The following is a 25,861-nucleotide window of genomic DNA, read 5'->3' as shown; positions in this document are numbered from 1 at the left end:
GAAAGAACTCTGGATGTTTTCCCTGTTCACATCTACTGTGTCTCGAAACCTCGTCATCTACACACACACACACACACACACACACACACACACACACACACACACACACACACACACACACATAAAATATGGACTGTGATACATTATAAATGGATTAACTAAGATAAAAAAAAGCCGTAAAATTATGACGGATAAGATGATCGCGTCTTCTCTGAGGCCCAGGCCGCCCCTCGGGGCTCCATTCGACCCAAGTTTCAATCAAAGGGAGAGTATCTGAGGTGCACGACTGTGAGTGATTGGTTCAGTCCGCGGCATTACAAGTCTCCCTCGCTGACGGGGCTCGAGACTCCTCCTTCCACTCACCACTCCTGTGAGTTGACCACTCCAGATGGACACGATTTCTGGTGTGTAGTGGGGGCATATACCTCGATGTCTTAATTTATCGAGTTCCAAAGCAGGAATACGATATCAATATGGTATTTTGTCAATAGTTAGCATGCCCTCTGGCATGACAGTATGACATGACAGTGTACTCCGAATGGAAACTCTTCCAAACTGTCACTCCTCCTCGGCCCTGGCCACGTCTTCAAAACATACACATTTTTGGGAAACTCGCTATTAATAATTCCAACACTATTATGGGGCAGATTAGTAGAAAAAACATTTTTTTTAACAATAATGATAAAACACCTCGTGAGTAGATGTAGTCTGTCTAGTCACTGGTCTTGTCCAAGACGCAGTTAATGTTTTCCCTAGACACTTTCAAGGCCTGATTATGTGACAAGCTGCTTTTTGCCAAGAAAAAACAGTGAAGGATAAAAAAAAAATAGTGGGTAAGCATCGTAGCAATCTTACATACACCATTGATATTAATGAAGCAAATCAATTTATCAGAGAAAAAAACATAATTATATGTGTTCACATGAGGGAAAATTGCAAATAGAACTCCAGAACTAAGTGGGGAAACTCGTGAAAATTAACCAAATATTAAAGGAAAGCTCTCCCATTACTGCAAAGTGGAAAAGTGGCCTGTATGTGATGGAGTGCCCTCACAACGGCAGCACGTAATGAAGAGCAGCCCGCCCACCCTGAAGGCTTTCCAATAAAACAGTTGTAGCAAATGAAACACGAATTTGGTGAGTCAAAAAGTTGTGACAGCTAATCTGGGGAGCCGTGATGGGTGATGAACAAGTTGAATAATTGTAGGAATAAATGGACAGGACTAGAAAATATGGGAAAATGTAGGATAAATGGACTAGCATAGACACTCAGGCCAGCAGAAAGGGGAAGGCGACGTAAGAAAAGCGAAATAAATCAAAGGGAGACTGAGAAAAGTGAAGAGATATTGAGAGAGAGAGAGAGAGAGAGAGAGAGAGAGAGAGAGAGAGAGAGAGAGAGAGAGAGAGAGAGAGAGAGAGAGAGAGAGAGAGAGAGAGAGAGAGAGACTTTATGATTAGATATAGTTAACTTAAATAAACTAGTACTACGTAAAATATTAAAGGGGAATACTGTGATTGAACTATGCAAAAGCGAGGCAAGGAAATGAAAACAAGTAAAGGGCAGGATGGTATAATGATCAAGTGATATTAGGAAACTCTACAGCTGTATGAATTAAGCTGAAATGGACCAACACCGCAGAAATTATTAATAATGGATGTTGGGAAATGCTTCTGTCATGCAGTTAAGGAGATTACCATATTAGTTGATGAGTTTGTGTTGCATTAAACTAAAGGAGATATTCAGAGAGTATCTAGAACTGAAGATACACACTGAAATGGACAAATATTCAATGATCAATAGAGAACATCGGGAAATTCCTTTGTCTTCTTGTGTAACTTTTTTTTTTTCCTGTTGATGGATCCTTTTGTGACGAGAAGCAGGAGTTACCAGTAATAGTGATGGTCCTTGGCGATGAAATGACGTTACTAAGGCAAAATCATTATCAATATTCTTTTACGTAAGAGGGGACTTGGGCAAGGGCTGCAAACACACACACACACACACACACACACACACACACACACACACACACACACACACAAAGACCCACTAAGGTTCCAGCTCCCAACGAATACAGTAAAAAAAAAAATCATAATTAGAAAAGGATCTTGAAAACTCCCTCTTTAAACATTCCAAATCACAGGTAAGAGGGAAATACAGAAACAGACATGGAGTTCCAGAGCTTTCCAGTCAATTAACCTACAATGGTCCATTCCACTGTTTTGCTTTTCCACCTCAGTCATAACCCCTTTGATCCGCACAGTCCCTTAGTTACAGTTTTGTAAGGAAAATAGCACATCACAGGGTTTAAGATTAAGAAGGAAGTATAGGACACAAAGGGAGTAAGTGGGGCAAGTTAATTGGTTCCTGGCGGTGGCTCTGCTGCTACCTAACGATCAGTGACGCTCCAGCTAGTGTGTGTGTGTGTGTGTGTGTGTGTGTGTGTGTGTGTGTGTATTGGCAGGTATGAATGTTTCCATGACACTCGCTGCATCTTGAAGTATGCATGAGAGAGAGAGAGAGAGAGAGAGAGAGAGAGAGAGAGAGAGAGAGAGAGAGAGAGAGAGAGAGAGAGAGAGAGAGAGAGAGAGAGAGAATATTAAACTGCCCACCACAATCTTCTCATTTTCTCAGATTTGCTCAAGATATTCTCGGCAATTTTCATACCAAGAGTCTAACTTCTCTCCTTTCTCTTTTCTCTTATTCGTTTGCACTTGCTTGTCATGAAGATTGCTTTTATCTTGTCACGCGTCAAGAGCGCGCACACACACACACACACACACACATAAACACACACATAAACACACACACACAGAGAGAGAGAGAGAGAGAGAGAGAGAGAGAGAGAGAGAGAGAGAGAGAGAGAGAGAGAGAGAGAGAGAGAGAGAGAGAGAGAGAGAGAGAGAGAGAGAGAATGAGTAAATGGTGAATCGTTCTCTCTCTCTCTCTCTCTCTCTCTCTCTCTCTCTCTCTCTCTCTCTCTCTCTCTCTCTCTCTCTCTCTCTCTCTCTCTCTATACATGTCACTTGGAAATCGCAGCCAAAAATAATCTGTTCATTTCCCTCCTCCTCCTCCTCCTCTTCCTCCTCCTCCTCCTCCTCCTCCTTCTCCTCCTCCTCCTCCTTCTCCTCCTCCTCCTCCTTCTCTTCCTCCTCCTTCCTCCTGCAATAAATTAAAGGTTAGGCTGACAGCAGGTGGTATCAGATGGAGCTCGTTCATTGGTGACGCTGAGCACACACACACACACACACACACACACACACACACACACACACACACACACCATTAGGAATCAGCCTATAATTATTGTTCCTGCGTCATCTGTTTCACCTCATCACCTCTTCCTCCACCCACCTGACACTCCTCTCCTCCACACTTTCCTCCACCCTGTCACCACTTCATCATCCCACCTTCTCTATTATCTCCACATCTCCCCTTCAGCTTTATCTTGTTTTTCTTTGTTTTCCATACGTATTCATCTTTTGTTTTTCCTTCATTTTTAATTTTTCTTTTTTTGTTTTATCTTTTCACTTCATGTCTCCACCATTTCCTCATTTTTACGTTTCTCTCATTTCATCTCCTCTTTCCTGTCTTGTCCTTCTTTTGTTTTATGTATTATTCATTTGTTTTTTCCTTAACTCTTCATCTTCTCTTCTTGTCACTTCATCTCTTTACCATTTCTTCATTCCTGCGTCTCTCTTTCCTTTCATCCATCTTTTTCTCCTCACTCCATAATTCACCTCTGCCTCATCCTTCAACTCCATCCCTCCACATCTCCATCACTCCATTATTCCACCCTTTATCTCTCTCCATCTTCTCTCTAGCTTTTATCTCTCCTGTCATCTTTCCTTCCTTCCACTCTCTCCATCCATTTTACATTACCTGTTTGTCTCCACTTTTCATCTGTCACTCTTTTGCTTTCCCAGACCTTCGTTATTTCTCCCTCTTTTTCTCCATTCGTCTGTACAAATTGAACTTCCTTTAAAGTTTACCTAGTTTTCGTTTCTTTCACTCCTACGCGTCTCTGTGACTTGCCTAAACCTCCCACCCTTAGCTATCATCTTTCACATTTCCGTAATTCCTCCCTGCTCTCTCTGTCTCTCTTAATCTTTCCTTCAACTTTACTTTTTTTTTCCTTCCATTAATTTTTTTCTTCCATCTTTTCGTTTGTTCCGCCCTTTACTGTTCTCTTATCTCTCACTTGTCTTGACTTTCCAGCCTTTGCCTTAATTTTTTTTCCACCTCTCTCACTAATTTCATCTGTCTATCTCGCCATCTCTCCTCGAACTTCATCTTTTCCATCAACTTTCCATCTCATCTTTTTTATTCCATCTCTTCACATCTCTGTTACTATTCATCATCATCTTTTTTTTCTTAATTCCTCTATCATTTAACTGTCTCCATTCTCTAATTTTCAGTATTTCTCTTCAGTTCGCTATCTCTTGTCTTTATTTTTCTGTTCTTCATATTTTTCCTTCAGTTCTTTTCACTTACTTGTGTCCACTCTCTATTCTCCATCTTTTTCTCCAGCTCTCTCTTTATCCTCTTCACACCATCCCCTCCCTCCCTCACCCCTCCCTCACCCATCACCCCCAGTCGTTGCACCTGAAAGCCTCTTAACATCTTTTTCACTCCTCCATTTCTTTCATCCTTCTCCACCTCACCTCTTATTTCGCCCTCCTCTTCCTATTACTCTGTCTCTTGATCTTACCATTTCGAAACTACCCCTTCCCTCCCCTTTCCTCCTCTTTCCTCCTCCACATTTAATCCCCTCTACCACTCTGCTCCACTTCCCTCCTCTAGTCTCCTCTCCACATAGCAAGCTGCAGTGTCCCCTCTTCCACTCATCCACTCTTTCACCCTCATTGCGAATCAGCTTAGGACGGGCAGTGGAGGACCAGGATACGAAGAGAGGATAGTTAACTCCACTTGTCCTGATGGAGTCCGTTTTTTTCATTATTGCGAGTGCGTGTTAGTGTGTGTGTGTGTGTATGTGCGTGTGTGTATAGCGTTTTTGAGCTCGTTACGGTGTGTGGTTCGCTTCATTTCTCTGGTTCAATTTGGTCTGTTCTCCAGTTAATTTGTTGGATTTCTTTCTTTTTTCTTTTTTTTTTTTTTTCTTTTTTTTACATTTTTTTTTATTTATTTTCATTTTTATTTTTTTTTAATCCAATATGATGCGTTTGACTTCGTCGCCTTTAGTTGGTATTATACATTTTTCTCTTTTCTGTGTCCTGTTTATTTCTTTCTCGGTTCACTTTTTTTTCTCTCTCTTCTTCTTTGTCACTTTCTTCATAATATCTTATTTTTTCTAGTTATCTGAGTTTTTCTTTTTATTATTCTTTTTTTCTCTCTTTTTACTAGTAATGTCTTTATTTCCGTTTCCTGTCTCCTGTATATATATATATATATATATATATATATATATATATATATATATATATATATATATATATATATATATATATATATATATATATATTTTTTTTTTTTATTTTTTTTTTTTTTCTGGTTTATTTGTTGGGGTTCCTTTTTTACTTTTTTTTTATGTTCTCCTAGTTTTTAATCTGAATTTTCCCTACTTTTATATGGTATCCCTCGCAGTTTTTACTCATAATGTCTTTTTTCCCGCTTCCTGTTTCCTGCTTGTCACTTTTATGGCTCAGTTGTTGCTTTTTCTCCTTTATTTTCTTGATATTGTCTTATTTTATAGTTATCTAACTTTTCACTCCGTTCAAATGCCTTTTCCTTCACTCTATTTGTTAATAATGTGTAGCTCTAATCTGTTTAGACTTGATAATTTGAGCTGGCATTCTATTTATCTTGTCTCTCTTCTTAATACATACGTACTGTCTTACTTCTTCCTTTATTCCACTGACGTTCCTCCAGAGTGGTTCATTTGACTCCGCCGAGGCTTCACGCAGTTAGGCAGGTGCCAGTTGAGCGGCAGTTTGCTTGGTTAACTTGTTTTCACTCGTTATGATGTACCTCAAGTTTAGGACTGAGTTCAGATGGAGTGTACTGTATATAGTTAGTGTTGTTTACCTTTCTCTCTCTCTCTCTCTCTCTCTCTCTCTCTCTCTCTCTCTCTCTCTCTCTCTCTCTCTCTCTCTCTCTCTTGTGTGTTAGAGAGAGAGAGAGAGAGAGAGAGAGAGAGAGAGAGAGAGAGAGAGAGAGAGAGAGAGAGAGAGAGAGACCCTCACTTATTAAACTTGTCTATCTCCCTCAAAGCCAACAAAGTCTATAGATTACGTAGAAGAAAAACACCCACACATATCCAAGAGAAACCTCACTTGTTTTTGTTTCCCTCCGCTCACTGTATTGTGGAGGGCATCGGGCGGCGAGTGGGAGGTTGTCAAGGTGTGGGTGACGAGACGTGTGTATGCAAGACTAGACGGGGATATAGACAGTTGTAATGATCGGGAGGTGAGGAAGAGGGATTAGGAGGGTAAAGTGAGAAGGGGACAGGTAGGTAGGAGACAGAGGAAGGAGCGCAAATGAACACAAACGAAAAACAAACTAAAGGACGTTGACAGTTGGGAAAGGGATTCAGGAGACAAATTGGTATGACGACAGGTAGGCAAGAGGCAGAGGAAGAAATACAAAGGGACACAAAGGAAGAGCAAAACTGCAGCCCATAAACACTGCTAATGATCTGGAGGTTTGAAAGAGGGATTGAGGAGACAAACTGACAAGAGGACAGGTAGGAAACGGCAGATGAGCACAAAGGAACACAAACGAAAAAAAAACATACTTAAGACCATTAATAGCGCTAATGATCATGGTAGAAAGAAGGATTTACGAGACAAATTAGAAGAGAAGAGATAGAAAAGAGACAGGAACACAAATAAATATAAAAGAAGAAACTGTAGCACTATTTTTGTCCCATATGTGGCTGTTTGTGGGAGTCGTACTATCTAACATACTCGTACAGTCAGAGAAATAGGAAAGCACTGATGAGAGCCACTCCTCACCCACCGCTCCCTCCAACCACGGCTGGCAGGAAAGTAACAAATAACATAACAGTACAGTGTAGAGAAATTGCATGGGAATTTTATAGGAAAGAGCAAAGTTACATCCTTATTGCTACTCTATCTGTAGGAGGAGGAGGAGGAGGAGGAGGAATACAAAGAAAAATAAACCAACAAACCTCTAAGTCCCTGTTAATCTGTTTGATAATGATGAGAATAGAAGTTTAGAAAAGGAGGAGAAGACGAAGGGGGAGGAGCAGGAGGAGGAAGCAAGCACCCATCGAGTACCCACTATTACTTCCATCGACGGCCAGCCAGGAGCGAGTCACCATGGTAACTGTGTACTAAAAAAAGGAACACGAGCATCATTTTGGCGAGGCGTCGTGGGAGTAGAGGCGGCGATGACTGACACGTAGGAGGATCGCTGGACAGAGAGGGGACAAAGCGAGGCAGGAATGCAAGGAATGTGTCAAGGTTTTCTGGAAGGTAATGAAAAGGACAGGAGAAGGAGGAGGAGGAGGAGGAGGAGGAGGAGGAGGAGGAGGAGGAGGTGAAGGAGGAGGAATGGGACTTAAGATATAAAAGCTACAGAGTCCCAAGAAAGGAGTAAAGAAAGAATAGGACATAGATTAAAGAACGAAGGTGGCTGGACAGGACAGGAATAAGAGTAATAAATAAAATAAAGAATGCAGTGTATTAGAATAGGCAGGAGGGGAGGAAGTGAAAAAAGCAAAGAGGGGAAGGAGAGTAAAGAATTCTGAGGGGAAGGAAATAAAAAAAAAAATTGTGAAGGGAAGATGGTGATAAAGACAGGAAGGAATAGAACGAAGAAAACAGGAGGGAAAGGGCTGTAGGGGATAAAAAATAAAAAAAAAAAAAACGTGATGAACAGAGCAAGGTGAAAGAAACAGGAGGGGGAAATGACCTAACAGCAGAGGGAAGCTTGTGAAGGAGTGTATAAAAGGTTGGAATGAAAGGGTATTGCAAGACAGCGTGCAAGGGAAGGAGCTGCTGGGGCGGTGACTTTTTGCCTCGCCGACACGAGCAGAGAGAGAGAGAGAGAGAGAGAGAGAGAGAGAGAGAGAGAGAGAGAGAGAGAGAGAGAGAGAGAGAGAGAGAGAGAGAGAGAGAGAGAGAGAGAAATCCACTCAACTTTCTCACTATGTCACTTAGAGTCTAGTTTTACAAATAATATGACTTTTGCTTTATTTATTTCTTGAATTTTATATATATTATCTACTCCAGCTATAAAAATGTTAATTCTAGTCATTAGTACTTGTGTGTGTGTGTGTGTGTGTGTGTGTGTGTGTGTGTGTGTGTGTCAAAGGAGGTCACTGTGAACGTGGAAGGACGAATGAGTGAGTGGCTTGTTGAGTCACGCGCCAGGGTCCTGAAGCAGCCAATGTCTCCCTCACCATGCCGAGGTCTCTCTCACACGTTCTGTCGCCCCTCCTGCTTCATTCCTCCGTGGAGCTGTTCTGTTGGTTTTATATAATTTCAGTGTAGTCGAAGTGCTAAATGAGATAGTAGTAGCAGAAGCAGCAGCAGAAGCAGCAGCAGCAGCAGTAGTAGTAGTAAGTAGTAGTAGTAGTAGTAGTAGTAGTAGTAGTAGTAGTAGTAGTAGTTAATTAATATCCATGATTATTCGCTGTTGTTGTCGTGAATCGAGTGACAGCATAAAGTCTTAGTCATGAATTCATTTTTTCATCCTAAATTTCCATTAAGATAAATACAGTTTCCTTGCTGCATATGATCAAGCTCAAAAATGCTGATCCTGTCTGAATCCCATTATCTTTGTCCGTGTCCTCCTCTTTCATGCACCACCACTACCACCACCACCACCATCATCACCTCCTCCTCCTTCTCTTCCTCGTCCTCCTTTTCCTTCTCCTTCTACTCCTCCACCTCCTTCTCCTTCTCCTTCTCCTTCTCCTCCTCCTCCTCCTCCTCCTCCTCCTCCTCCTCCTCCTCCTCCTCCTCCTCCTCCTCCTCCTCCTCCTTCTCCTCCTCCTCCTCCTCCTCCTCCTCCTCCTCCTCCTCCTCCTCTAACTGCCACATTCTATTACTCCTTATCTACAACCAAATTTTCCTCCTACTCGTTACCCAGGAACTTTCCTTTGAGTCTCATTTCCTCATCAAGACCTGCGGGAGACAGTGCTCCCAGCTGCTATCAAGATCGCCTCCCCTGGTGCAGAGGTTAGCTCGCCCTTGTTCGATTCCCGGGCCCGGTCAGAAGTCTTTTGGGCGGCCTTTACAGTGTAGTTCCTGTTCGCCTGGCAGTGATTAGGCACCTAGTACAGTGAGTCAGAAGCTGTGACCCGCTGCTTATGAAGGAGAAACTAACTCCTGAAAAAAAATACAGAAGGTAGCCTGATCATCCTGCGCCTGGTCTACTGGTCTAATAGATTGGGCGGCACAATCTGGCAGCCACAGTATCAAAGTGTAAGATACTTCCTTAGGTATACTCAAGATTTAGTTAGTATGTAAGTTTATATGTGTCATGTGTATGTTCACCAATAAGGCTGCAAAATATTTAAACTGTATATTATCATTATTATATCCCTTCCCCCACCGAAGAGGTAGTGAAATGCGGTAGTTTCCATCCGTAGACTTTATTCGTTGTCCTCTTTTCAAGCACCACCATTACCACCACTACCACCATCTCCTCCTCCTCCTCCTCCTCCTCCTCCTCCTCCTCCTCCTCCTCCACAGTCCGAAGGTGGATGTCTCGCCGCCATGACTTCTTATCGGTGTGGTCAAAGAAAACGAAGAGAAGAGGAGAAACTCAGTTAAAGCGTCAGTGTTGTGTTAACGTATGTGTACGTTCTTAATTCATCTTGTAAAAGGGGTATATACGTAAAAGGTAATAACATTTAAGATATATTTAACGAGGTTTTTGAATGAGCTGTATTTAAATATTTATGTGCTTATGACAATATGACACTTGTTACTTAATTTTATTCCTAGACAATTTAGGTGTTCGAAACAAGAGGTATGAAAAAATGTGAAATACTCGTACTTGATATCTCCTTTCTGTTATCAGTGGCTTAATAATTCACATTTTTTTTTTTATACTCATGTAGGTAACTCTTAAGCGAAAGGAGCAGCTAGAAAAATCAGAGGGTGAACTGTTTTGTACATATATAGAACTCAACCTTGTGCTTACATAAACAAGAGATTTAAGAACAAACCTGCTTTTCTTTTTCTCTGGACGTCTATTCTGAAATTGTTTGTCTGTTTCATGAAATCCCTGTATATTTGTTTTGTCTATTTCAGTGTCTGTTTCCGTCGTAGTATTTCTCTTTCCAGCCAGTTTATATATGTGTTTGTGTTTCCTGTATGTAAACCTGTGTGTCTGGCTAACTGTCAACCAAGCCCTTCACTCCTGTCCGTAAACCTAATTCCACTGCCCCAATGTTTACCTGACCTGCTCGTATGTTTGTCAGTGAATTTACCTGTCTGGCTGTCTAACTGGCTAATACTTCTTAATATTTGTATATCCATCTGGCAATCTCTCTCTCTCTCTCTCTCTCTCTCTCTCTCTCTCTCTCTCTCTCTCTCTCTCTCTCTCTCCTCTCTCTCTCTCCTCTCTCTCTCTCCTCTCTCTCTCTCTCTCTCTCTCTCTCTCTCTCTCTCTCTCTCTCTCTCTCTCTCTCTCTCTCTCTCTCTCTCTCTCTCTCTCTCTCTCTCTCTCTCTCTGTGTGTGTGTGTGTGTGTGTGTGTGTGTATTGTTGATTCTTGGTATCGGTCAGCCTGTCTGCCCACCTGTGTTTCTTCCTCTACCTTTGTCCTCTGCACGAGACGAAGATTCATTAAATCATCGGGCAGTGAATATTTCCAGAGCTTGCAGTCTTTCATCGGCCTTCTCATTGCCCGCCGTCATGCAAATGTCGTTCATGCATTATTAATCTTAATCCGAGAGTTGAGTCGCCTTTGCCTTTCCTCCTCTGTGTCCCTTCCCTCCCCCGTGTCCTTTACCCTCGACCTCCATCTTCCAAGCCCTTATACTTTTCCTCCTTTTGTCCTGTCTCATCTTTTGTATTGGTTTTCCTTCTTTCTTATCTGTTCTCTTGTTTCTTTTGTCCCTCTGTTTCGTTTCTCCCCTCTTCTCCATTTTCTCAGCCCATCTATTTCTTGGTCTTTTAACTTTTTTGTTATTTTTATTTATTTATTTATCTTTTTACAATATATCCTATTAGTTTCTCTTTCTTCTCTTAGATGTTATTCTTTTCATCTCTTCTTTCATATGCAGTTCTCCTTTGTCATTTTTGTTTTGAATGTTAACTTCACGTCTCGGTCTTATTACGAATACCAGATCTTCTTTTCGTCTTGTTTTTATTTCCTTCCTTCCTTCCTTATTATTATCTTAATCGGGTTATGTATATATATATATATATATATATATATATATATATATATATATATATATATATATATATATATATATATATATATATATATATATATATATATATATATATCGTTTGCGTCTCGATTACAAAAGAAGGGATTTTTTTATATGAGTTGCTGCGTGAAATATTAAGCATTTGTTTGATTGTTTATTTATTTACGTATTTGTATGCAAGATTTTTTTTTCAATTTTTCTATTGTTATGCCACTCATGTTGTCTGCTCCCAAGGGCATTTCACTTGCTCTCTGACAGTTTATTCGATAGGTTATTGCTGATATTATCTCTTTATTTCAAATTCAACTTTCAACGTATTATCTCTTGTCTTTGTATTTACTTATGCACATACTTGAAGGAAGTATTAGGATAACATCTTTGGTGTGTGTGTGTGTGTGTGTGTGTGTGTGTGTGTGTGTGTGTGCATGCAGCAGGGCGAGGAACATGTGGCAGCAGCATGTAGCAGGTAGGAAGGGTCAGGGTCAGACTGCGGTGAGTATTTTCGGATGCTAGAAGGAGACTCAGTGAAAATAGTGGACTGCTGGAATTGTGGAGTTCGGAGGCGCTGGTTACCTGTCCTTACCTGCGTGTTGACAGACGGACGAGAAACACTCACCTCACACCTGACTGACGAGGAGGAGGAGGAGGAGGAGGAGGGGGAGGAGAGTGTCTTTTTTTTTTTTCTTCTTTCATGTCATATCATCTTTTCTTTTCTTTTCTTTTTGTCTTTATTGTTTATTCATCGTTCTCTCTTTCCTTCTTTTTTTTTCTTTTTCTCTCATAGGACTCAGTTTCCTCGCAGTCTGTCTTTCTGTCAGTTCTGTCAGTTCGTTCGTGGGAATGATTTTGTCTTTGTGGTACTTTGTCGCTTTGCTCTCCCTCCCCCCCCTCTCTCTCTCTCTCTCTCTCTCTCTCTCTCTCTCTCTCTCTCTCTCTCTCTCTCTCTCTCTCTCTCTCTCTCTCTCTCTCTCTCTCTACCCCTTTAACAAACATAACAGGTCTCATGAATATCAAAACGTTTTAGTTATCATTATTTTTTACTTCCTGACCGAAATCTGCATCACAAAAGAACCGTTGGGATAACTTAACATACTTATTTTTTTATCACTTAACAAATTCCACGTCTGAATTAATTTTCGCATTTTTTTTCCTTTGTTCACTGCCAACGCAAACTGCTCCCCTGCATTTTTACGATGAGTACTTTTTTTTTCTCTTTTTTGCTCGCTCTCTGTTTTTACCTTTTTTTTTTCTTTGTTTCTCTCGAAGTTTTGTGTTACGGACTCAGTTTCCTCAGTGAAAGAGAAGGGGGAGGAGGACGAGGAGGAGGAGTAGGACTTGTAGGAAAGGAGGAAGAGATTGAGGAGGAAGAGGAGAAGGAGGAGGAGGAGGAGGAGGAGGAGGAAGAGGAAAAGGAGAAGGAAGAGGAGAGAAAGAGAAAAAAACAAACAAACAAACAAAAACAACAAAGAAAAAAGAAAAAAAGAAAGATGATGAAACACAGAAGGAGAAGGAGAACGAAACGAGAAATACGACCAGAAGAAGAACGAATATAGGAACGAGGAGGAGAAGGAAGGGGAAGAGAGAGAGAGAGAGAGAAAGAGAGAGAGAGAGAGAGAGAGAGAGAGAGAGAGAGAGAGAGAGAGAGAGAGAGAGAGGAGAGGAGAAGAAAGGAGAGGAGGAACAGCAAGGGGTTTGTGAGCGAAGTCTGATGCGCTAAAGAGGAGTAGGTAGGAAATTATCTTGTTAATGAGTGGTAGCGGTGGTGGTAGCGATGGTAGTGGTGATGGTGGTGGTGGTGGTGGTGGTGGTGTTTGAGTTTACGAGTGCCGCCAGCGTCTGGGAGGGCCGAGTGATGAGTGGGGCTGTTGCTCCCTGCACTTGTCGACCAGCTTCCCAAGTGTGTCCCTGCACCCTCCTCCTGACGCCCCTCACTGTGATAAGTACTCAGAGGCATTGCACACTCACGCCCTTACCTTACCTACCTGTGTCTCTGTGATTGTTTATTTGTGTTTAAAGTTCATGTTGCCTTAACGGAAGATTTTTTTGTTAGTATATGTAGTGAAGAATGAATAGAGCTTTACCTCCCAACACACACACACACACACACACACACACACACACACACACACACACACACACACACACAAGCGTAGATCTACATTAAGAGGAATGTAAGTAGGTATGTAGGCTTGTAAAGTCACTATGTAAAACAGTGTAATATAGAAGAATCTTATGTTGTGTAAACGTTTTTAGGTGTTTGACGGCATTTAGCAGCAGCAGCAGCAGCAGCAGTAGTAGTAGTAGTAGTAGTAGTAATATTAATAATATAATAATAATAATAATAATAATAATAATAATAATAATAATAATAATAATAATAATAATAATAATAATAGTAATAGCAGCAGTGTTCTTGGCCCAGTAACCGCGGTGTTCAGCCTTGTACCGTAAAGCCAAGCATCTCCAACATGACTTTATCGTGCTTTACGGCTGCCTCTTAGCGTCACGAGGCTGAGGGAAAGGGGCAACTTTGGCTTAAGACACCTTCCCTCCACTCTTATCCTCAATCTTGCTGCCGTCCTTCTCCAACCTTCAGCCTGGCATGTCGCATCAACTTAAAAAAGCCTCTCTGAAGCACCTGAATCTAACCTTTTTCCTTAAACCTTTAGAATTCGTGTCGCCTTTTGGATCTGATTAAAACAGAGTATCATAAGACCGTAAGAACATAAGAACGTAAGGGAAACTACTAGAAGACATTAGGCCTACACGTGGCAGTCCCTCCGTAAGACATCCCTACCTATTTCCACTTGAAAGAAGTCAGAATTACATGAAACGAGATTTTTAAAAGGAGATTCTTACAAGACACAATTCTTAACCCACTGATCGTAAGGCAACAGATGTTAGTAAAGTACATAAAATCATCTATTTTTTAAACCAGATAAGCATATAAAAACACTGCCAGATTCAGAATTAAAGTTGAAAATAGTTGGCATGTTTTCTACAGGGAGTGCCACGTGTAGACCTGATGCCTTCTTGCAGCTTCCATTGTTTATTTTTAGGTTCTTCTGCTCCCAATACAAACTCAGTAATGAAGGTCTAGCACGACAAAGGAGCTTACAATGAGGAGAAATTAACGACGTGATTATCCTGATCAGCGAAGCAGGGATAGAGTTGTTAGCTCGTCTGGCGCACAGCTTACAGGACGCTGGATCAAATCGGGTTCAAGTTGGGTTCTAATCCATGAGTAGGTGGGGACAATTTGGGTTTTGTCTAGTTTCATGGTGCGTGGTTCCTGTCCGTGTCCTCAAAGTGTGGTGCGGTATCTGGCTTCACCCACTGTAGCTAATTGAGGAGTCTGTTGTGAAGCACTGGAATTACGTATGCAGGAAAATGATGATGGTGGTGATGATGATGATAATGGTGATGATGGTGGTGATGATGATAATAATGGTGATGATGGTGGTGGTGATGATGATGATAATGGTGATGGTGGTGACGATGATGATATTAATAGTGATGATGGTGGTGGTGATGAGGAAAGTTACATTGATCACTGAACACACACACACACACACACACACACACATACACACACACACACACACACACACACACACACACACAGGTGGAGCTCATTAACAATAATCTCCTTTCTTTCCATATAATGAGTATTGCAGGTGGTATTCTCTTTTTTTTTCATATAATTAGCATTGGTATTGATAATGCTATTATTTATGTTCCTTATTCAGTCCTTTATTGTTATTGTTATTATTATTATTATTTTTAGTTTTAGTAATAGTAGTAGTAGTAGTAGTAGTAGTAGTAGTAGTAGTAGTAGTAGTAGTAGTAGTACCAGTAGAATACCTCGCTGGCAACGCGCATTCTCCCCACCCTCCCTCTTCTTCCCTCTCCCCTAAAGCCTTCAGTCACTTTAAGAGTAGACAGGTGGTGCCAACTGATAGAGGGATTAGCATTATTACTTTAGCCTCATTGATCATCTCTCCTAAACCACCACCACCACCACCACCACCACCACCGCAACGAACACCAGTGAAGGTAAAAAAAAAAAAAAAAATGTCAGGGGCAAAATAAAAGTGTTTGCTGTCATGCTGCTTAACAGATTCATGCTCCCTGCACATAATTTTGCTACATTTCTCGTATGTGGCCTTGTTCCGTGTTTTGTTTCGCTGTTCTTTGCCTGTAAATTTTTTTTTTTTTTTTTTTTTGGCTGTTGTTACATTCGTTTTTTTTTTTTTTCGTTTTGTCTTTTTTTTTTGTTCTTTTTTTTTATCTCAATGTGCCAGTTTATGTTCAGCAGCTTTTATGTTTTTTTAAGAGTGTTGTTTTGTTATTTTTGTGCGGCCAGTTTTTTTTTTTTTTTCCTCTTAACATTTTCATTCTTTTTTTTTCATGCATAAAGATGTTTTTGTATGAATTTCGATTGTATTTTTTTTTTCTTATATGTTTGTGACTAACGTGTTGGGCAGGCCTTCATTATACATTGATTATATTTCCACAGTGTCTATCTTTTTTAGCTAATTTTGTTCATTATCTGTGTGTTTTATTCCATTTCTTTTCTCAAGTACCTGAAGTTGAAATAATGCTTTATCACCATTATTGTCATTCAAATAAAGTATTCTAAGCTACCGTTGCTTCAATACAGAGGAGGCTCAGACTAGTAAGAATTAAGGAATACCACTTCTATTTCTTAAACTTTCTTCCTCCTCACTCCCTTTGCTCCCTTTCTTTTGGTGAGCACGATTTTTGTGTGAGAAATAAAGTTACCAAACACGCTCTCTCTTCCCTCCCTCCATCCTCCTCCTCCTCCTCCTTCTCCTCTTCCCGCTTGGAGGTGACTCGTGGCCACAATGGATATAGGAACTTTGACAGCCGAGTTATGATTGCTAAACTTTCGCTTCCGTTTGAATCCCGACCTTCATTTGCGAGTCGTTTCATCCTCGAGTCCTCAAGTTAAAATTTCACGTCGTTGTCTGCGTTTTCTGGCCTCCTCCGTCCGTCCGTCCGTCAATCCGTCCGTCTGTCTGTCACTCACTCCCTCAGTCAATCAGTCAGGTAGTCTGTATATCCCTATGTCCATCTGGCTTTTCTTTTTTTTTTTTTTTGTGTGTGTGTCTATGTACCAGTGTGTTAGTTTTTCCTTTGTCTGTCAGCCAGTCCGTCTGTCTGTCTGTCTGTCTGTCTGTCTGTCCATGTATATACGTACGTAGCCATGTATGGATGTCTTTGTTTGTTCGTCTGCCTCTCTGTTATTTTTTTTTTTTTCTGTCTGTCTCAATTGTCTAGCTGTCTGTATACCTGTGTGTCCATTTCCCACAACGATCTCTCTCTCTCTCTCTCTCTCTCTCTCTCTCTCTCTCTCTCTCTCTCTCTCTCTCTCTCTCTACGTCTCCCTCTCTACTTCTACCTCTCCGCTTCTCCCTCACCTTTTCTTTCTTTCTCTCTCCTTTTCACCCTCCCTCACTCCCTCACCGTGTCTCCCCTGCCAACACACACACAACCTGCCAGCAAGACCACCCATGAGAGGACCATTCAAGGGAAAAGCAGCGGGAACTTACTTACCCTCCCATCCACAGACCCACCCACCCACTCATCTTTCCTAAAAGCCAACAAGGGGAGATGGCGAATGAGCAGAATGACAGGAATTCGGAAAAAAAAGAACTCAGACAAGAGAGATAAAAAAAAAAAAAAAACTGAGATAATACTAGGGTGTGTGTGTGTGTGTGTGTGTGTGTGTGTGTGTGTGAGTTGGTGGGTAAGAGGTTCCAAAGGTTGATTAGTAATGAAAGGGTGATCGGGGAAAACTATATACTAAGGTGAATTTGAGGTAAGAAAGAGAAGGAATGTAGTGTTTGTGTTAGAGTAGACAAAAGGGAGAAGGAAAGCAGGAGGGAGGGAGGGAGAAGGAAAGAAGGATGGAGGGAGGGAGAGGGAGAGGGAGAGAGAGAGGAGCGGAAAGAGCAGAAGAGAAAAGCGGAAAGAGAAGAGAAGCGGAGAGAGAGAGAGAGAGAGAGAGAGAGAGAGAGAGAGAGAGAGAGAGAGAGAGAGAGAGAGAGAGAGAGAGAGAGAGAGAGACAGAGAGAGAGAGAAAGAGAGAGAGAACGAGGGGGGTGGTGAAGGGGACAGAACTAAACACACACACACACACACACACACACACACACACACACACACACACACACACACACACACACACACACACACACACACAAAGAGAAGCAGTATTGGAAAACTAGAGCCACAGAATTAAAGAACTCCTGCTGACTGCTACCCCTAATTGCTAAAATATTACATCACAAGCACCATCAGCTAGTAAAGGCAATCCGGACACATGACAGAGGCTTCCCTGGAACTAATGCCTTATTGCGCCGAAGCACCCTCACTGGAATGAACTGCCTGGATGCTGAAATGAAAGACTCCTTCTGAAGTGCCGTTAAATTACGTGCTGCCAAACAGTCCCAGCTCTTTACATTCCACTTAAAATTATTTCCACGTATCTCATAGAATTTGCATCACAAACTTTAAAAAAATACTGATAGACTGATATTATTAACAGAAGGAAAGCCTGGCCGGGAAATGCAGACAGGAAAATGACGAGTGGGAAGATATTATGATAGGAAAGTAATGATGATGGAAAATTTATCATAAAAGATTAAGATAGGAATATAGAAAATGAAAATGGACCCAAAAAAAAAAGATGATAGAACAATAACTACAGAAAAAAATGCTGACAGAAAAGTGGTGTTAAAGTTACATAATTAAAGAAAAAAGAATAAAACGTGATAAAAATACAATAACACCGAAGAATTTCATAAACATATCCTTATTTCACCCGTCACCTCCATTTCTTCTTTCTCATTCCTTATTTTGATTTTCTTTTTCTTTACTTTTATCTCTCTTCTCTTCCGTCTTTACGCAACGTAGTAGTAGTAGTAGTAGTAGTAGTAGTAGTAGTAGTAGTAGTAGTAGTAGCAGTAGAAGTAGTCGTAGTAGTAGTAGTAGTAGTAGTAGTAGCAGCAGCAGGGTTATCGCACATCTATCGAGGCAGGTGACTGTATGAATGACATGCAAACACCTGCGCAGGCTCGCCAGTATGCAGTGATGAAGGAAGCACAAGAGGGGCCGCGATAACCTAAGAGGAATTTAAAAGAATATCGCGGCCAGGACCTGCAGAAACGCTTGGTATATCGCGGGGTGGTCAGATCGTGTGAAATTTATGGGGATCGTTAAGAAAGTTACTTCAAGTTTTCACATTGCCTTACTAAAGAGGCCAAGTGACCAAATATTTATTTATAGTTTTCCTCCTCCTCCTCCTCCTCCTCTCCCTTCCCTCTCTCCCCCTCCCTTCATCACCTCTGCCCAGGAGACAAGTTTGCTAAAAATTCCATCGCACTTTATTCACCGATCCTTCTTCCTTTTCGTCGAGAACCGCCGCGTGGAGGAGGAGGAGTGAGACGGAAGAAGAGGAAGAAGAAGAAGAAGAAGATGATGATGAAGAAGAACAACGACAACAACAACAACAACAACAACAACAACAACAACAACAACAATAATAATAATGATGATGATAATGAGGTGACGAAGAATAAAGAAGAGGAAGAAGTGGAGGAACTACATTGAAATTTATGTAAATATTCAATTTAATAAGCAGCCGCGTTTAGGTTTTTTTCTTTTCTTCTTTTCTTTTTGACGAATTTCAAAGTAGTGTGAGTCGAGGAGTAAGATCTTTTTCCTGCTCTCTTGTGCCAGGACTGAGCTAAAGGAGCTGTGAAAAGAGACGCTACTGAGGTCGGGACGTTGACTCACCAAAATCAATGTTATGTACAAACTGTTTTAGAGGAAAAAAAGTATCTAATAATTGCCAGTTTATCGCATTCCCAGTTTTTCATAGTATTTGCTTATCATATCCCCTAGTTCATGTTATTTGAAGAGTTCCTAATTCAAAGCAGTTCATTAATCCATATACTGATTTCTGTTCGATTCCTGGATATGAAACACGCTGGGCCTTGTAATGTCACTCCATAGAGTATTGTATATGTATCGTATTGAATGGTATTATTAAAGAAAAAAAGCTTATTCTACACATTTAATTGCATCATTGATCAGTCATGTTTACTGATGAGCAAAGGAAACACACAATAGACTAACGGGGAACGTAATATTTTCCCTTTGCTGATTTGTTTGATTTTTAGACCGTCCTGCACACGTGTTTGTTTTCCTCGCAAGTCCACAAAGGTGCGCCGCGTTGCAGTATTGATGGGGCACACTGGTGATCATGCTTAATTCACCGCCAACACCTGCCACCACTCCAGCTCTGTGTTAATATTGCAGCTTGTTTTCCGACGTCTATTGATGGTGCTACACACGTTGCCATTTGTGAAACGCTTACATTTATATGATTAAGAGCACTTTGTCTGTCTATCTGTCTGTCTGCATGTATGTACGTTGTCTGTGTATGTATGAATGTGTGAGTATTGTATGTATATGTTGATATATGTCTGCTATTAATGTTATGTCACAGAGATAAGTGTCCGGAAGAAAACTATTACCATTCACCCATGACTGGCAGAGAAATTATAGCTAATAATTACGAAACTCCAGAAGTCGCGACTCACGGTATAGTTACCAGTGGAAGCATCAGGGCGGCAAAGAAGTGCATGATGCCTTGCCGAGTGAAGTTAGATTTCCTTTCACTTATATTTTCTCGCAAAGCCTCATCGCACTCTCCCGAAGGCGGCGCTTTTGTCGAGGTAAAATATCTGTTGTACACCAGCCGCGCTTGCCCTGATGAATGGTCTCTGAACGTATGACAATTACAGTATTCCAAACCTTCCAAGTCTCAGAATACGTAGCGGAAGAGCTGTGTGCTGGCGCTTTAATATTCCTCCAACTCCTGATAAAATTCGTGCCTTTGTTGAGATAAAATGTTTGTTGTACACTAATCTCGCTTTCTACGATAAATACTTGAGAACTTATAATAATTCAGAAACATTCAAAATCTTCCTTGAGGCTGAGAATATCTAGCGGGAGGGATCTGTGCTTGTGCTGTCGCTTTTATTTTCCTCCACCGCATGATCACACTCCCTCAAAGGCCGTGCTTTTGTCGAGGTGAAATGTTTGCCTTTCATCCCGCCTCGCTGCCCTCGATGAATTGCTTCCCTGTTTTCCCTCCTTGCTTAACGACCTGGAAACACTGAACTCTGAAGACTGACACTCCTAAGCATATTGCAAGTGGTTGCGCTACACTTTTACGTTAAGGTGATATTGCATTTCTTTCTGTATAAACGTTTGATGTGTTACAGCCCATTTCTTCATCAATATCTCACTTATTTTTTTTATTCATTTATGTTTATTTACATATCTATCTACCTATGTAACTCAATATATTTGTTTATTTATTTGTCTATCTACCTATGTAACTCTATATATTTGTTTATTTGTTTGTTTATTTACTTATTTCATCACTTGCTTTTTTTTTATTTATTTTTACGTAAAGCTTCAGTTTAACGATGATGGCAACTCTCAACGTAGTAGAATTACGGCAATGTTCAGTTATTTCTCATTCTTTTCTTTTTTTTCTTTTATTTCACATTCGACATTTGTGCAAGATTTGACCTTCGTTATCGCTGGAGGGCATCTGCTCCTTGGTTTGCCCACTTATTTAGCCTTTCTTTAGCTTGACGAGTCCCCATCTCCAGCCAGCTAGTCTCCCCTGGCCATCAGCAGCACCATCCCTTATCAGTCTGCTTATCGACGACTTTACAGTTGACTATTCAGATGTTGACCAGATTAAGATTAACTTTAGCTTATCGAGAATCCTAGTTGCTGGCCATCACAGTCTCCTCCCCCAACAGGCAGTGTAATAAAGACAGGCCGCTTGAATCGTGTGTTCTTGTAGTGGACGTGCGCTTTACCTCGTGTCTGCCTGCTGGAGCTGCTCTTCTCATTCCCTTTCTCAGATGTCAGGAATGTGGCCCATGTGCGAAATTCTGCAGTTACTTCCCTCTTTTGCATCTTCTGTTGGTCCCATCCTTTACATACGTTAAGTTCAACCTCCACTTCACAGACTTTGCGATAGTTTAATGCCAAACAAATCTAGTAATAGAATAAAGTGTTAGGTAAGATATTAGTAATTGCAATACTAGGAATTAAAAGCATCACCTAACACTTCCAAAAATACACATGACGAGCACAGCGTTCGAAGTACTTGCTGCAGTGTTGTGTCGTGTTGTGTTGTCTTGTACGTGTAGTTTGCCTCATGGATGTCTCAGTTTTCAGAGACGCTGTTCTTTCGCCTATTCCTTGATATCTGTGGTTCGATCCATGCTCGTGGACATCCAGTTATTCACATCGTTTGTATCTTTTGTTACCCTCGTTCTTTACATCTCTTCAAGTTTCAAGACACTTCTCCAGTTTTAGATAATCCCCTTGGCCCTTTCCTTTAGGGACTGGCACCACAGTGGACCTTTTTTTTCTGTCTCCCTCTCACAAAATAAAAGTCCCTTTCTCTGTCTCACTGCCATTATGACGCAGCACTGCAGAACAAAGGCAATAGCCAAATAAAGCAGCAGCAATACAAGTAAGAGCAATCAAGGATTTTTACACCACTTCCCCCGAAGTAAACACGGCGACCATAACATGTGAAGCACTTGATGTATATTTACGTAGTTAGTTTATTGATCTCATTAATAAAACACAGGAAACACAAATAGTAAGCTGGGTATGTGTGTGTGTGTGTGTGTGTGTGTGTGTGCATGTTTTTTGATCAATAAAATAACTAACTGAATCATCTACCGATCTATCTATCTCTCTATCTGTGTGTGTGTATGTGTGTGTGTGTGTGTGTGTGTGTGTGTGTGTGTGTGTGTGTGTGTGTGTGTGTGTGTGTCGTGAGCCGGTAGCATGTCATTGAGAACTCTCTAGCAGTAATTACCTTCGTTTGAGGAATGGTAAGTCGCCTGTTAAGCTTCCCTTTGATGAGACACAATTACTGAGGCTCGCACACACGCCACGTCAAGGTTGTGTAGCAGCTTAGCAGTACGCAATTAGAGGTGACAGTGCCGCTGGTATTGTGGTGCATCCCTGATCAAATAATGATAGTGAAACCAGTAGTAGTAGTAACAGTAGTAGTATTTTCTTCAGTTTTCCTTTTCTATAGCCTTTTTCCTTTCCTAGGCCAGTCTTCGCTTACATAAAAAGTGGTAGTAGTAGTAATAGTAGTAGTAATAGTAGTAATAGTAGTAGTAGTAATAGTATACTACTACTACTACTACTACTACTACTACTACTACTACTACTACTACTAATAATAATAATAATAATAATAATAATAATAATAATAATAACAACGATAATAATAATAACTAATAATAATAACTATAATAATAATAATACCTGGTTGACGGATTTCTTGAATGACTTACTGACTGATCGACTGACGGACTAACTTACTGATAAACTGACTTAGCGACTGGATAATGAACCAACTTAATGAGAAGAAGAAATTAAGACTTTGCACTCGGAAACTTTAGAAATCACAAGCAATTCGAATGAAAAATTAAGTCTCAGTTGGAGTGAAGACTAGACAGAGAAAACGACCCGTCAAAGAAAACGTGACGTGGGGAAAAAGCAAGGGGAAACTACTCCACTGTTTCTGACACTTACGACAGGTTACGGACATTCAACCATAAAGTGGAAGTAGAAACTGTGAAAAGAGTGACAGAGAGAGAGAGAGAGAGAGAGAGAGAGAGAGAGAGAGAGAGAGAGAACAGGAATAAAGCTTAGGAATGCGAAGTCACCCTACCTACCACGCACTAAGAGACAGTTATCTTTAGACACTTAAATGGCAAGCTACCTGTAATGAAAATAGAAACTGAGGAAAGACTGACAGAAACCATGAAAAAGGGCAGAAATGCAACGTTATCTTACCAAGCACTAGTAAATAACACGAGAAACGGAAAGATAGAACACCTTCCTTTACTGAATCATTACATAAGAGTACAGGCATGAAGGGAATGAAATAGCTGGTTTCCTTTATATAGCATTGACAGTCGAGGCATTGCAGGGAGGAGGCATGAGAGACTGAATCCGATACGCGAGGAGTTAAGGGAGAGAAAGTCCTTGCCCCGCCCTGACACCTGTTGAGAGAGAGAGAGAGAGAGAGAGAGAGAGAGAGAGAGAGAGAGAGAGAGAGAGAGAGAGAGAGAGAGAGAGAGAGAACTTGTTATTGTGGAGAGCAGAAGAGAAGGAAACAGGTACGAGTATCTTGCGGAAAAAATAAAAAAAAAAAACGAGAAGTGAGATTTTTTTTTAAGGATTTATTAACTTATTTAGCCTGGCAGTACGTCGCAGGCAAAAATTCATTAATATTTTTACCTGAGAAGATCAAGATGTAGTGAGAGTTAGAGAGGAAGGAGGAGGAGGAGGAGGAGGAGGAGGAGGGAGAGGAGAGAGAGGAAGGGAAACACGAGTGAGGGGAAACTTCAGTCCATCAGGATTTTAATTTCCCTCACTGGCTCAGCATCACTCAATCTTCATCTCCCTTTCATTCCATCCTCCTTTCCCTCCTCTCTCTCCCGCCTCTCCCTCCTCTCCCTCGCTCTACCTTGTGACAGTGACTCAATCATCCACCTGTCATTCATTACTTTCCTCCCCGTCATTCATTTTCTTCATTCACCGTCGCCCCCATTGGTCTGTTCCTGTGTTATTCATCAAGTTATTCATCTACATACACTTACATTCGTTGGGTATTATTTTGTAGAAGTCGAGAAGACACAGTTAAATTGATCCTTTCTCAGTACACATTATTTATTTATTTATTTATTTATTTATTTATTTATTTATTTATTTATTTTTTGAGGAATAGCTTCTTTTAGTTGCATTTTTATTTCATTCATACATTACTGGAGTTAATTCTTTATTTTTTGTTTACATATATACTATTCCTAATACATTTTGAGAAGCATACCTATCCTAAGCTTTTTTCTTTGTTTTTCATCCCACGTAAGCATTATAAGGAGCTCTGTTCGTCCTCTGCTATCACACTATTACTGATACGTTTTCAGAAGCATAGTCTGAGTGAGTTCTTTTTTTTTTTTTTTCATGTTCTCTCTCACGAAGACAAGAGATTTTAATTTATGCTTTCTTAATGCGCTATCACTGATGTTTATTTATTTTTTATTTTTTATTATTTATTTATTTATTTTTTTTTTTATTTATTTATTTATTTTTTTTTTTTTGAGGACCAACCATTAAGTGACATTTCTTCTCTCGTTTTATCCCAGGCAGACATTTCCATAACTAAATTTACCTTTTCTTAGTACACTGTTACAATTTTTCTTTTTTTTTATGATTTAATGTTATTTATTTATCTTTTCTTATGTTATATCTGTTGTCTTCGTGGTGTCTTCTTAACTACTGTATATAGGAAATAACTGTGAATGAGAAGAATAGTGGGTGTAGTAATCCAGAGAAGAATATTATAGTGTTTCGTAATTAGTGGAGAAATTCATAATTGTATTTATTAATGAATGACTATATATATACATTTTTTTTTTTGAGTGAATGTCATTGTATATCACTTTTCTTACAGGTATTATTAATTATTTTGCCTTAAACCTTTCTTTTTTTTTATTTGTTAGTCTGCATGTGTGCTTTTCTGTTTCTTCATATGAATACTCTCTCTCTCTCTCTCTCTCTCTCTCTCTCTCTCTCTCTCTCTCTCTCTCTCTCTCTCTCTCTCTCTCTCTGCAAAGCCCACAAGGATCCTGTTACGCTTCCTTTCTCTTCTTTTTTCCTCCCCTTCCTCCTCCTCGCCGGCTTCGATTTCTCCTTTTTCCTGTCAACCTCCTCTTCCTGCACTTCCTTTTGTCTGTTTCTTCTCGTCTCCTTTTACTTATTCTCCCTCCTCCTCCTTCTCCTCCTCCTCCTCCTCCTCCTCCTCCTCCTCCTCCTGCTCCTCCTCCTCCTTCCAAGAAAGTTCCTTAAAATTTCCTTCAAGTTTTGCATATTTCTTTTTATTGACCATACTTCATTCCCTTCCTCCTCCTCTCCTCCTTCCTTTTTCTCCTCCCCCTCCTCCTTCTGCTCCTCCTCCTCTTACTCCTTCTCCTCCTCCTCGTCCTCGTCCTCCTCTTGTTCCTCTTGTTCCTTCTTTCCTTTTATGTTGCTTTGTTTTGTGTGTTTTTCAACCCTTGTTTCTTTATCCTCTCTCTCTCTCTCTCTCTCTCTCTCTCTCTCTCTCTCTCTCTCTCTCTCTCTCTCTCTCTCTCTCTCTCTCTCTCTCTCTCTCTCTCTCTCTCTCTCTCTCTCTCTCTCTCTCTTTTCCCGGAAGAATACGCTGACCAAGGAAATAATTTATTTTGAGATCATTGAAGATCCTTTTCTTCCCCCTTATTTTCACTAGCACCGCTTTCTCCTCCTCCTCCTCCTCCTCTTATTCCTCCTCTTCCTCCTCCTCTTCCTTTTC

General features: G+C 40.6%; 1 protein-coding gene across 6 annotated transcripts in view; it reads left to right on the top strand.

Moving 5' to 3' along the window:
* Positions 1-25,861, top strand: part of LOC135094801 (5-hydroxytryptamine receptor 1-like) — a 124,105-nt gene that overhangs the window by 72,655 nt on the left and 25,589 nt on the right. The gene's annotated exons all lie outside the window — the stretch shown is intronic.

Source organism: Scylla paramamosain, chromosome 3, assembly GCF_035594125.1.
Source record: "Scylla paramamosain isolate STU-SP2022 chromosome 3, ASM3559412v1, whole genome shotgun sequence".
NCBI classification, from domain to species: domain Eukaryota; kingdom Metazoa; phylum Arthropoda; class Malacostraca; order Decapoda; family Portunidae; genus Scylla; species Scylla paramamosain.
This window is presented reverse-complemented; position numbering and strand designations above follow the sequence as displayed.